Source organism: Taurulus bubalis (genome assembly GCF_910589615.1).
Source record: "Taurulus bubalis genome assembly, chromosome: 17".
Taxonomy (NCBI): Eukaryota; Metazoa; Chordata; class Actinopteri; order Perciformes; family Cottidae; genus Taurulus; species Taurulus bubalis.
Window position 1 is genome coordinate 13,782,441 of NC_136605.1, and position 10,766 is coordinate 13,793,206.

A 10,766-nucleotide genomic window follows, 5' to 3' on the forward strand; every position below is an offset into this window, starting at 1 on the left:
AATCGCACGTTCAAAAATAAAGCAAAATGATCACTGGACTCGAAGAGGTCAACAACAGCCAAGTAAAAACAAATTCTTAATGTAGTAACTGACAAAATATCAGAAAGGTTAAAGCTTCTCAGTTTTACACTATTACATGAAGCACTACAAAAAGGTTGCTTGGAGATCCAACGTTGTGGCCGATATATGGCGTACAGAATAGAAGCAGTCTGTGAGGAGGGAAGCAACAGCAGCAGGGAGGATGAATAACCTCCACTGCACCACAATCTCCACGAACCCCTCCATCCTTTTTTTCCGCTTCTGCAGCTTGAAGGGGAGTATATTTGGTGCGAGACACTGCATTTTGTTGTCCAAACAAAAAAGAAGGCCAGACTCTGTGAGTTGGTGGGGAGGAGTGGAAAGAGGAGACAAAAAGGATGCAGAGGATAAAGATTAAGGAGGCGATGATCATGCAGGAGGAGGAAGAGGAATGTAAAGAAATGCTGTGCCAACTTCATCGACCTCCAACATGCTCTCCTTTGGGTTTTAAGTGCACCCATGAGTGGTGTGAAGTCCACTGAGAACCAATGGAATATTTGAAAGAATTTATTTCCAGCATGGGAACGTTTTGCCTCCTCATTTACAGGATGGCTTCCTTCATGGATCCCTCCAAATTCCAAGTTTTATATAAAGATCGCCAAAAATGTACAAGATAAGATGGCTGGGAGTGATTTGGTATGTTTGTGTTTGTGTTTGTGCGTGCGTGCGTGCATGTGTGTGTCTGTGTGTGTCTGTATGTGCATGCTTGTGTGTGTATTTGTTGCATCCCATAACTAGACACATTCACCCATGCTCTCATGAGAGGATGTTTTATTTGGTGCTGCATATTTAGATCTGGCACAGTGAGTGTAGCCCCTGGGCGTGCGACCCTCACCCCCTCTCTTTCTCTTTCTCTCTCTTTTGTCCTCTCCTCCTGCTCTCTGTGTTCCCATAGCTGCCATCTCTGTTGCCTTCTATCCCTTGTCTGGGGAGATCCTGGCTAATTAAAATGCCTGCCAACACAAGGCTACAACTTCCATTGATTTCCCCTGCCTTCTCCCTCCTCCGTGATCCCTACACCCTGGTGAAAAAGAAAATTCAACCCCCAATCGCCTGCTAATGACCAAAGCCTTTGATACGCAGCTCTTTTCTTGATATATTGGGTGTGGCAACCTGACTGTTCCAGAGTTCAGCCTGGCTGGGTTGAAGCTCTCGGTCAGGGGGCATCTCATCTGTGCCTGGTCCCCAATTCTGCTGCTCTGATTCTCAGCTCTAATCGTGACCTTCTCGGGTCAAGGGTCACCATCCAGGCCTGGTCACAGGTGATTGAGCAATAGTGAGGCTGATGGGATTGAAAGGTTAGGGATGAGAGGGGGTGTCGAGCCGAGGTCAGGGAGAGAAAAAGAGTCAAAAATTGGGTCAGGAGATCATCACAAGGTCTGGCTCAGTTAAACTGCAGCCCTCTACAGAGTAAGTTGGTCAATTATGATTGTACGAAAGGAAGACAAAAAAAAAAGATTCAGCATCACACTCCAATTACATTCTTGGACAGTTCTTTCTTTTAAAGTATAAAAACCCCTGGAGCAGAACCAGAGATACAGTTTTGTTTATTCCACACATTCTTCTTCCTTAATTGTTTCAGTCAAGTGACATCACTTGAGAAAAAGTATAACATTTTGAGCTGCTCTCTTTAGGGCCACAAAAGGCTTTACACGACTTTGTTCACATATGCACAAGTACTCCCCCAACACCTGCAAACAGACTAAGAAGTGTGAAATTGATGCAGACTGTGGATCAGTGGTATCAGACGATAGCTAGTCCATGTCCTGGGGCAAGACACTTAACCCCAAAATGCTCCCGTAGTCTGTGCCTGCGGCATATGAATGGGTATGAATGATTAAATAGTCCGAATGGGCAGGTGGCACCTTGCATGGTAGCTACCATGAATGGGTGTGTATGAATGGGTGTGAGTTGGCCAAAGAACATTTGCTTTGAGTGATTGGAAAACAAAAAACTAAAAACCCATTTACCATCACCAGTTCCATTTTAAAGGTGCTATTTGATTGAAAGCATACTTCTCAGCGGCTCACAACATGGCGGCGGCTGAGGCGACGGCTCACAGCTAACGTGCTAACAGTGCAAACAACGTTGACAGTGCTGACAGAGATAACTGTGGGTGCTACTCATCCGCCACAAAGCCGTCATCGGGGCGGTGCTATCCGCTTTAACCACCGCATGAGAGCAGTGCAGCGGTTGTGAGCTAGCCAGTGTGACAAGCTCACGTGCATGAATATGCACTAAAATCATGCACGGTCCGCCTGGCTATGTCAACAGAGAACGAAGAAGCTGGAATTACAACACACTCAGAGAGACGGTGACTTAAGTTTAGGTAGTTCAGGTAAACATTACACCACTATTTCTTTACAAAGCAAATAGTTGTTTGATGCTAATGCGCTGAATATAAAATGTAGCACCTTTAATAAGCCAATCATCTATCTAGTAAAAGTAACAGTTGCCGTCTTTAAAGGGCCACGTCTTTGCCATGAGTCTGCAGTAGGACACAGCCGACCGCTTCGGAGAGAAGTAAGAAGAAAGAGAGAAAGCAAGAACGAGGGGATGAGATAGCATCTATTTGTTTTTCTGCTTTTCTTTCCCAAGCTTGTTATCGTTCCTCATTTCCTGCTGGACGACAAGTAAATAATTCACATGTATACATGTACCAACACTGAGCCCAGGCCTCCCTGAGTCGCCTAGATGTTGGCCTCGGTTTCAAAGCTATTCCCAGCTAACGGAGCCTCGGTGACTCGCCTCCAAACTATGTGTAGAAAAAGCAAACAATCGACTGAAATGTTCTCCCAATATTCTGCATGCTCAAGGGGAAAAGAATGGGTCAGTAACATTTTTCGGAGCGAGATATTCCATCTTGCACATGACTCTGCAATCGCCTGCCCACATTGATTCCTACCCAGCACAATCCATCTCTTCACTTGGACTCTGACTTCACTCCCTGGAGAGGCAGCTCAGCAATTGTCTCAATTGTTCCTTTTTTCAGTGCCTCCTACTCTCTACGGAATCGTTCGGGTTTTGAGTGCAGCTCATAAAAGTTTTAACTCTGTTCTAATCACATTGGGAAGATGAAGGAATGCAAACATTCATTCATTGTTCTGTTGAGGAAATGGTCTCACATTATTTTAATAGATATTTGCCCTTGAGACATTATAGATGTATTCTTCACTCCCGATTTTTGAGGATTCACCTCATCCCCCAAAACACAGCAACCCTCTGCAGGTGTGCAAAGTCACAAGGCAAAGGCTGTCAAGTGTCCTCTGATTTTCAGGCCACCGTCAACATACTCAACCCTCCAGACCCTCCTGAAGGACCCCCAAATTCCTTCAATATCCCAGCTGCACCATGAGTAATGCCCCTGGGCTGAGGCAGCAACTGGGGAGCAGAGCGACAGGGGTGACCCGGCTCTCCCTAAACCTTGTAGGAATGTGTGGATTTGAGTGAGTGCTGTAACCAGAGAGCACTCTCTCCTATATTTAAGCCCATAATGGAGCCACTTCCTGTTGATAATCAGTTTGTTGTGATCTCTCTCTGCCCTGGGATTTTGACACTTCATCTTGAGTCCTGGGAGGAGGAGGAGGAGGAGGAGGAAGAGAGGTGTTATTATGGTTCTGGTCTGTGTATCATAATGACAGTATGGGCTGGCATCAAAGGATTGGGGACAAAAAAAAGTTATTTCTCCAATTTGACTCTAGATCCTACAACAAACCTCTGTGTTTGCATATATGCACACACACACACACACACACACACACACACACACACACACACACACACACACACACACACACACACACACACACACACACACACACACACATGTGCATGCATTCAATGTGTCATCCTTTGATACAGGATGTAGACTGCTTGACATCAAACAAGTAAGCGGCTCTCGGGGCTTCCTCGAGGGCCAGCCGATTGGGATCTGAGCCATGGGGAGGTGACGTCTCCAATTAAATTCTGGCAGGGACATTTTCCCCTATTTTCAAATTACTTTCTCATTTTGACTGTCATAAAGAGGCAAGACAACCAGGAGTTACAATAATGGGGGGTCTGTCTGTCTGTCTTCTCACTTTTCCCCTCGCCTTTTCTCTCTTTGTAACTCCCTCTCACTCGCTAACAAACGTCCCTCAGTGTAGGATCTGGTACTGCGTTTATGGCCTCCAATAATAACAACAACAACAATAAAGGAGCCAAAAACATGCTGTAATTATTTTTAAAAGAGTCTTTAGTGTTTCTTCCAGAGGAGCAACCTGGGAGCTCGTTGGGTAGGGGGCTCACATTAAACACTGTTAATCGTTACCACGATGCGTGCGAAATAGCATCACGGTACGGCTCATAAACAAGGTAGGGCTTCTCTCCTGGAGGTTAAGTGCTTTGCTCAGTTAGGTGTGGTTGCTATAGGAATGGCGCTGTGTTGAGGGAAATCTTAAAATCAATTCAGGGCCCTGCTCCATGTCATAGCACAGCTCTAGCCGTATTGGGCCCTGGGGCTGATAGGCATGGCATAACGGTGAGTAACCAGGTGCACCAAAGTGGATTCTCATACTGGTCGTAATCACCCTTTAATCCAGGGGTTTTCTTTCATTGGTATCTTTTCCTTTAAACCTTTGCAACTCTTCCTAGTCTCCTCACTCCTTTTCTCCCCCTCCTTCCATCCAAGTCTTTCCTCTTCATCTCTGTCACGGATATCTAACGTCACTCAAGTCAAGCAGAAATCTCTCCTTAATCCCCCTGATACAGAACCCTGCCCCCTCCCACATGCACATCACCACCATCATCCTCATCATCACGACCACCACTAGTTTCCCCATCTTATAGTCCCTACACCGTGAGCGGGGCGGTCTAGCTAGCTAGTGAAAGACAAGAGGAGAAGGAAGGGTAAATAATGAAGTGAAAGCCCCATCTGACATGCCAATTGGTGTAATTATGGGCTTATAGGCCCCTAATACATTTCTGAGGACAGCTTTGTGTGCCCCCTCTGAGAGCTGAGCTTGTCTGTCATGTCATAAAGGTAACTTGTCACTGGACCTGAGTGATCGATTTTGCTTATGATGTGTTTTATAATTACTTTTAAAAAAAGGCTTTCGCATGGAACCCACATCTACGTTGTCACTCTTGATGTTAGTTTCTTGCTATTTGTTTGGATGACTTTTCTCTGCTCGTCAAAGCCATTTCTTTCCGCTTACCATTGATGCATAATACTCTAAACTCTCATATGTTTATTATGAGTATGTCCCCTGTATATGTTTCATTCTTTAATGTACTCATTACTGGGCCAGATTTATGTAAGGCAATACCAGTCCACTATATTCCCATTGGCACCAGCAGAAAGTCTACATTTGTGTCACTATAATGTCTGGGCTCTACACATAGACCTCCAATTTTCCTGCATCCCCTTGGGATCGCAGTGAGACAGGGCAGCTCTGTCTCCCCCTGTCCTTTTCCACGTCCTCCTGTTCCGCCTTTGATGTCCCTCTGCCAAGAGTCTGATTTGTGGGTTAGCCGTGTCCTCCCCTCCCAGCCCCGAGCCCACAGAACATGGGGACGCAGTAGGAGTTCCCAGTGTTTTGGGGAAGTTGGAGTGGAGAAAAGAAGGGGGGAGGTTGGGTCAGACCACCACAGAGCTGGGGAGACCCCTGTCTTCCTCCTCGCCGGTTCCCACCGCTCCCAACACGGCACACACATGTTGAAAAGGTCAGGTCTTGATAGACAACAGAGCACCGGCAATTACACTGTTATTTCTCAGTGGCTGGAAGTCCCCCATTTTCTGTGTGAGTGTGTGTGTGTAGAAAGAGAGAGTGTTTTTTTGTTCATAGAGAATAAAGAGGCAGTGTTTTTAGGGGAAAAGGAGCCTTGTACAGGGGAAACTGCATGTAAGGACTTGTGCCCGAATTGCTTCATGTCTGTCTGTCCGTTTGTGGAAATTGGAGAATGTGCCTGAGAGAGTGCAGGTGTGTAAGTGTTAGTGCATACATTTGTCTGTGCAGTGTAGATTCCCACAAATATAATGCATGTGTGGTTCATACCTGAGCTGCAAGACTGATTAGTTTTAAATGGGCTTTCCATTCAACACCTGGACCTGAGGCTTGCTGTTTTCTGCACACACTGCATTGTGCCCACTGACCTAAATGACGGGGTCTGACCTTGGAGCCTGCAGGAACTGGATGCAAAAACACACCCATACAAACGCACACACACACTCGGACTTCTTCCAGCGTCTTCCCAGTATTTTCTCTCTTTGGTGTAATTTCTCCTTCACACCGAACACCTATTTCTAGCTCTCTAAGGATGGCTTTCATGGAGGAGTGCAGAGGGAAAAAAAGTCAAGGCATAGTTATGACAAGAGCAGACCGCAGTTTGACAGATCTGGAGATCACACAGAGAGGATGCCGCGGTCCCTTAACAACTGAAGAGTGCTGCTGTAATGTATAATGTCTTGCAGCTGGAAGTTTGCCTTGCATACCTTGTACCACCAGCTTTTTGCATTTTTGAGTCCATGTGGTGTACATTTTGATCCCGGAGGTGGACTCGACTTATGAAAGAGCAGTTTGGGCATTGTGCCCCCTGAATGCCTGCACACCTATAGTGTCTGAAAGGAAAAGGGGTCCTGAGGGGTGCTGGGAGGCCCCATAGAGCACTTCATTCAGGTTGCTATGCATGTTAGAGAGATGAAGGCCTGTAAACGGCTGCTAGTAATCGTCCCTATAAAAGAGCAGCTGCATGCAGTTGTAAGCTGTAAGTATGGCTGCTGTATTTGGCCTGCCTTCACTGCTTAATATTCAGGTGAACAAGCAGTAAAAGTGTGTGTGTTTGAGTCTTTCCTCGCGTGAATGTGTCTATGTGTCGCTGCTTATTTATGCGTGGAGAGGTTGCCCTGGATATGCACTCTGGTCTGGATAATTTCCAAGTCCAATCTATATCACTACCAGCCTCTGGAATGTACCTTTGCTCCTGGGAAATTTCACCTGAATTACTTACCGGTGTGTGTGTGTACATGAGTAACCAACCATAAATGTGACCGCTGTTTCTAATGGGCCTATTACAAGACACGGGCTTGTGTGAAATGACACACAGCGGCGCACTAAAAACATGAGCACACAAGCCACTAATGGAATCAACTTTGTCATCATAGGCACTGATGAGCTAGTTAGGACTTCAGATCGCGGGGCCTAATTCTACCCTGAGGAGGAGGGAGGAGATCACTATGTAGTCTGCAAAGGACATGCTCCTCGTGTCCGTGACTCATGCATGCTCATGATATGGCTGGGCGGAGCTGGGGGAGACACCAGGTTAAGATCTGTTTGTTTCCCTGTTGCAAGGCAATCCACTCTTTGATCCACTCTGGGTTTGACATTATGAGCTGTCATAGAACGAGGATGCCCAGTGGAAAATAGATTTCCTTGGAAAGGAAATATAACAGTTGCAGGTATAATAACGTGATTACGTGGCTATCAGTGTATTGAGTTTCTATTGTCGGCTCTGTAATCTTTTTATGGCTCCCCAGCATACTGAAGTGTGAGATTCCTTGCTTTCATTGCAGGGTGAGAGTTCAGTTGTACTGGGATCAAGTTGAGATAGAGTTATGGATGAAAGTGTGTGTTATAACATTTACTGTATTAAGAAACCGGGTCTTTCACTTTGATTCAATAGGTGTCAGGACTGTATCAAACTATGGGTATTAAAGAAATATCACAGAAAAGAAGAATTTCTCAGGCACATTTAGGTAAAGCAAGATAAAGGGTCTATTTAAGGAATACATTTACTGGATCTGACTCCCCAGTCTTCATTTGGTTAAGGATGATTATTAAATTCCTGTATCTATTTTGTTACATTATTCATCCTAAAGGCCAGGTATGCTGTAAGTCAATTTGACATATAATCATGTCTTACCTCCTTTCGTTCTAAGATCTTAATTAAAAAGTCATCTTTGAGCGCCATCTTTTTTAGTTTATTCCAACTGATCTGAAACTTTGCTCAACAACAATTTAGCCCTAAATAAAAACTGCTGAAAGATATTTGGGCACACAAGGTCAAGACTAATCAAATGATCACTGCCTTCTTACCGTGGAAGTGGATGTTAAGAACAGACAAAGAAGAACACTCCAATCCCCCAAAGGCAATGCAACTCATTTCCACCACATTCCTAGAGAATTCCCCCTTTTTTCCTACGCTTCTCTCACTGGGAACTATGTGTGGCCTGAGGGGGTAACGGGAGTCATCACCTAACTCGGAGAACGTTCTCTCTGCAGCGTATTTATGGTTAGATTTACTGTGCATCAGCATCTATAAAACCATTTAATAGGCTTAATGTTGTTGGCTACACAGACCTCAGTTGCCAGTAAACATGTTGCCTCATAGTTTACACAGGAGAGAGAGAGAGAATGATTTTCTGGTCTTGTTGTTTTTAATTTCTTCTTCTCCCCCTAAAATGACGGTCTAATTATCATTTTATCTCTTTTGCTCCTTTCAACTGCCCCATTTGTGTAAATGTTTGCTTTTAATCCGCGTCTAGCATCTTATCATTCTTACATGTGAATCATTTATTTGTCTCAAGCTCAATTTTAACAAACTTTCCTCCATATTAATCATAATAACACAAAAGATGCATCCTCACCTGCAAGTTTGTCCTTTTCCTCACTGCTTCCCCTTACAAACAACAGTCACTCTGCTCAGTCACCTCTCCCTCTGACTCCCAGTTTGCCACCGTGATGCAAAGTGTAGACACGTGATTCATGCATTTCAGTGAGGGTGCAAATCCAGACAGGGAGGCTGACCTGTGATGTAACCATGACAACCATGACGTGATGAACCTGCCTGTCATTGCACCATGAACGGTAATTGCAGTGCAGTTAATTTACAAAAAGAGGCTTCAATAGGAACAATGTGTCACTTAAATCGCTTTAGCAGAGGGACTCACTATAAAAATCTTGCATTCATTTTACAGCATTGGTACCATCCTAAAATGAACTTCACTGGCCTATTAAAATAGTTACATTAATTACTCCACCAGCTGCTGGAGCACTTTCTCCACGCAGTGTTTCCAGCCACAGCTCCCTCCGGCTGGCCTCGTGCTATGGGATCCAGTTGAATGGACAAGGTGGAGGGCGGACCACCTGGCTGGCTGACCTATGGCTCCCTGCTGATTGTCACCTCTGGCTGATAATGTGCGTGCGCGCTGTCTCTGTCTCTGCTCCTGTTGGTATGCCTCGTTTATCAGGCCCTCAGGCTCCCCTCCCAGACCTCCCAGCACAGCACAGCCTCCAGCTTCCTCACGACAAGTTAGGACCAGTCTGTTGTTAACCTGTAGCTAACTAGTTGCTTCCTGTGTCCCAAAAATTGCGCCAAAGGCATTAAATACTCATCATCTATGTCATCATCACATATATTCACAGACATATTTATATATTGACTGCTAAATGTCCAGAAATGACACAAAAAGATGATTTTGCCTTAACCTCAAAGGCACACAAAGAGAGCTTGTGTTACTATAATAAGATAAAAATAATCCTTTATTAGTCCCGCAGTGAGTCATCACTTTTGGGATAATAATCATCACCTTTTGCATTTTTGTTCACTTTATCCTTCTGATTAAATCCTTAAAATCATATATATATATATATATATATATATATATATATATATATATATATATATATATATATATATATATATATATATATATATATATATCATTAGAGGTATGTTGAATTTTAATATTGACTTCCCCTGCTAATTATCACCAATGAGGAGTGAGGACAGACGTCTCATCCTCATCAGCATCCTCATCCTCTTTGTCTCAGTTCGTCCATAATTGTTGCTCAGTTTTGCATCCTGATAATCAATCTCAATTACAAGCTGAATCTCTGAATGGGCTCTGTGCAGAAGGGAATACACACACACACACACACACACACACACACACACACACACACACACACACACACACACACACACACACACACACACACACACACACACACACACACACACACACACACACTACGGGCTGAAGGGGGATGGGGACGTGGAGTCTTAAGTCATCCAACCAGCCAACCAGCTCCCCTCGCTGAATAGATGCACGATCACCGAAACGAGAGGGGAGGCGCAACGGGCACCGAGCTGCTGGCTCTCTATAGCCAGCGGCTCAGAGGCGCTGTGACTGCATTCACTTCAGAGTCTCACACTGTCAAGGACCTGCAGACTGCTGCAAGACGGGGTCTGGATAGCACAACACGGACAACTTTCTCCCTTGTGAATTTCCAAGAGGATCTTGCTCGATTGGATTATATCCTCCCAGGACTATTAAATACTATCATAGAATAACGTGCGTCTTGATTCTGGTTAATTCTAACATCTGCGTTTTTTTTTTGTGGCGTCAACTTGTTTGATATTTCAGTGAACTGGGCTGAAGTTTGAAGCTTGTTAAAGGGTGAAGGACAAGTGCAATGCTCTTCAGACTTGTCTCTAAGGATTGTCCCACTTGCGCCTGAGGAGCTGTATGTCGAGCAGCCGCACAGATCTTGTTCAAGAGGACGCAGTCCAATGTGAATAACAAGAGTCAACGTCCAGCCTCCTCAGCTTTTTCACATTGCGAGCAAGTGCACGGAGTTTGACTGAGCCCGCTGAGCAGCTCGGACACCCCGGTTTCTCTCCCCGAGGGGATGGTTGTGGATCCTGTA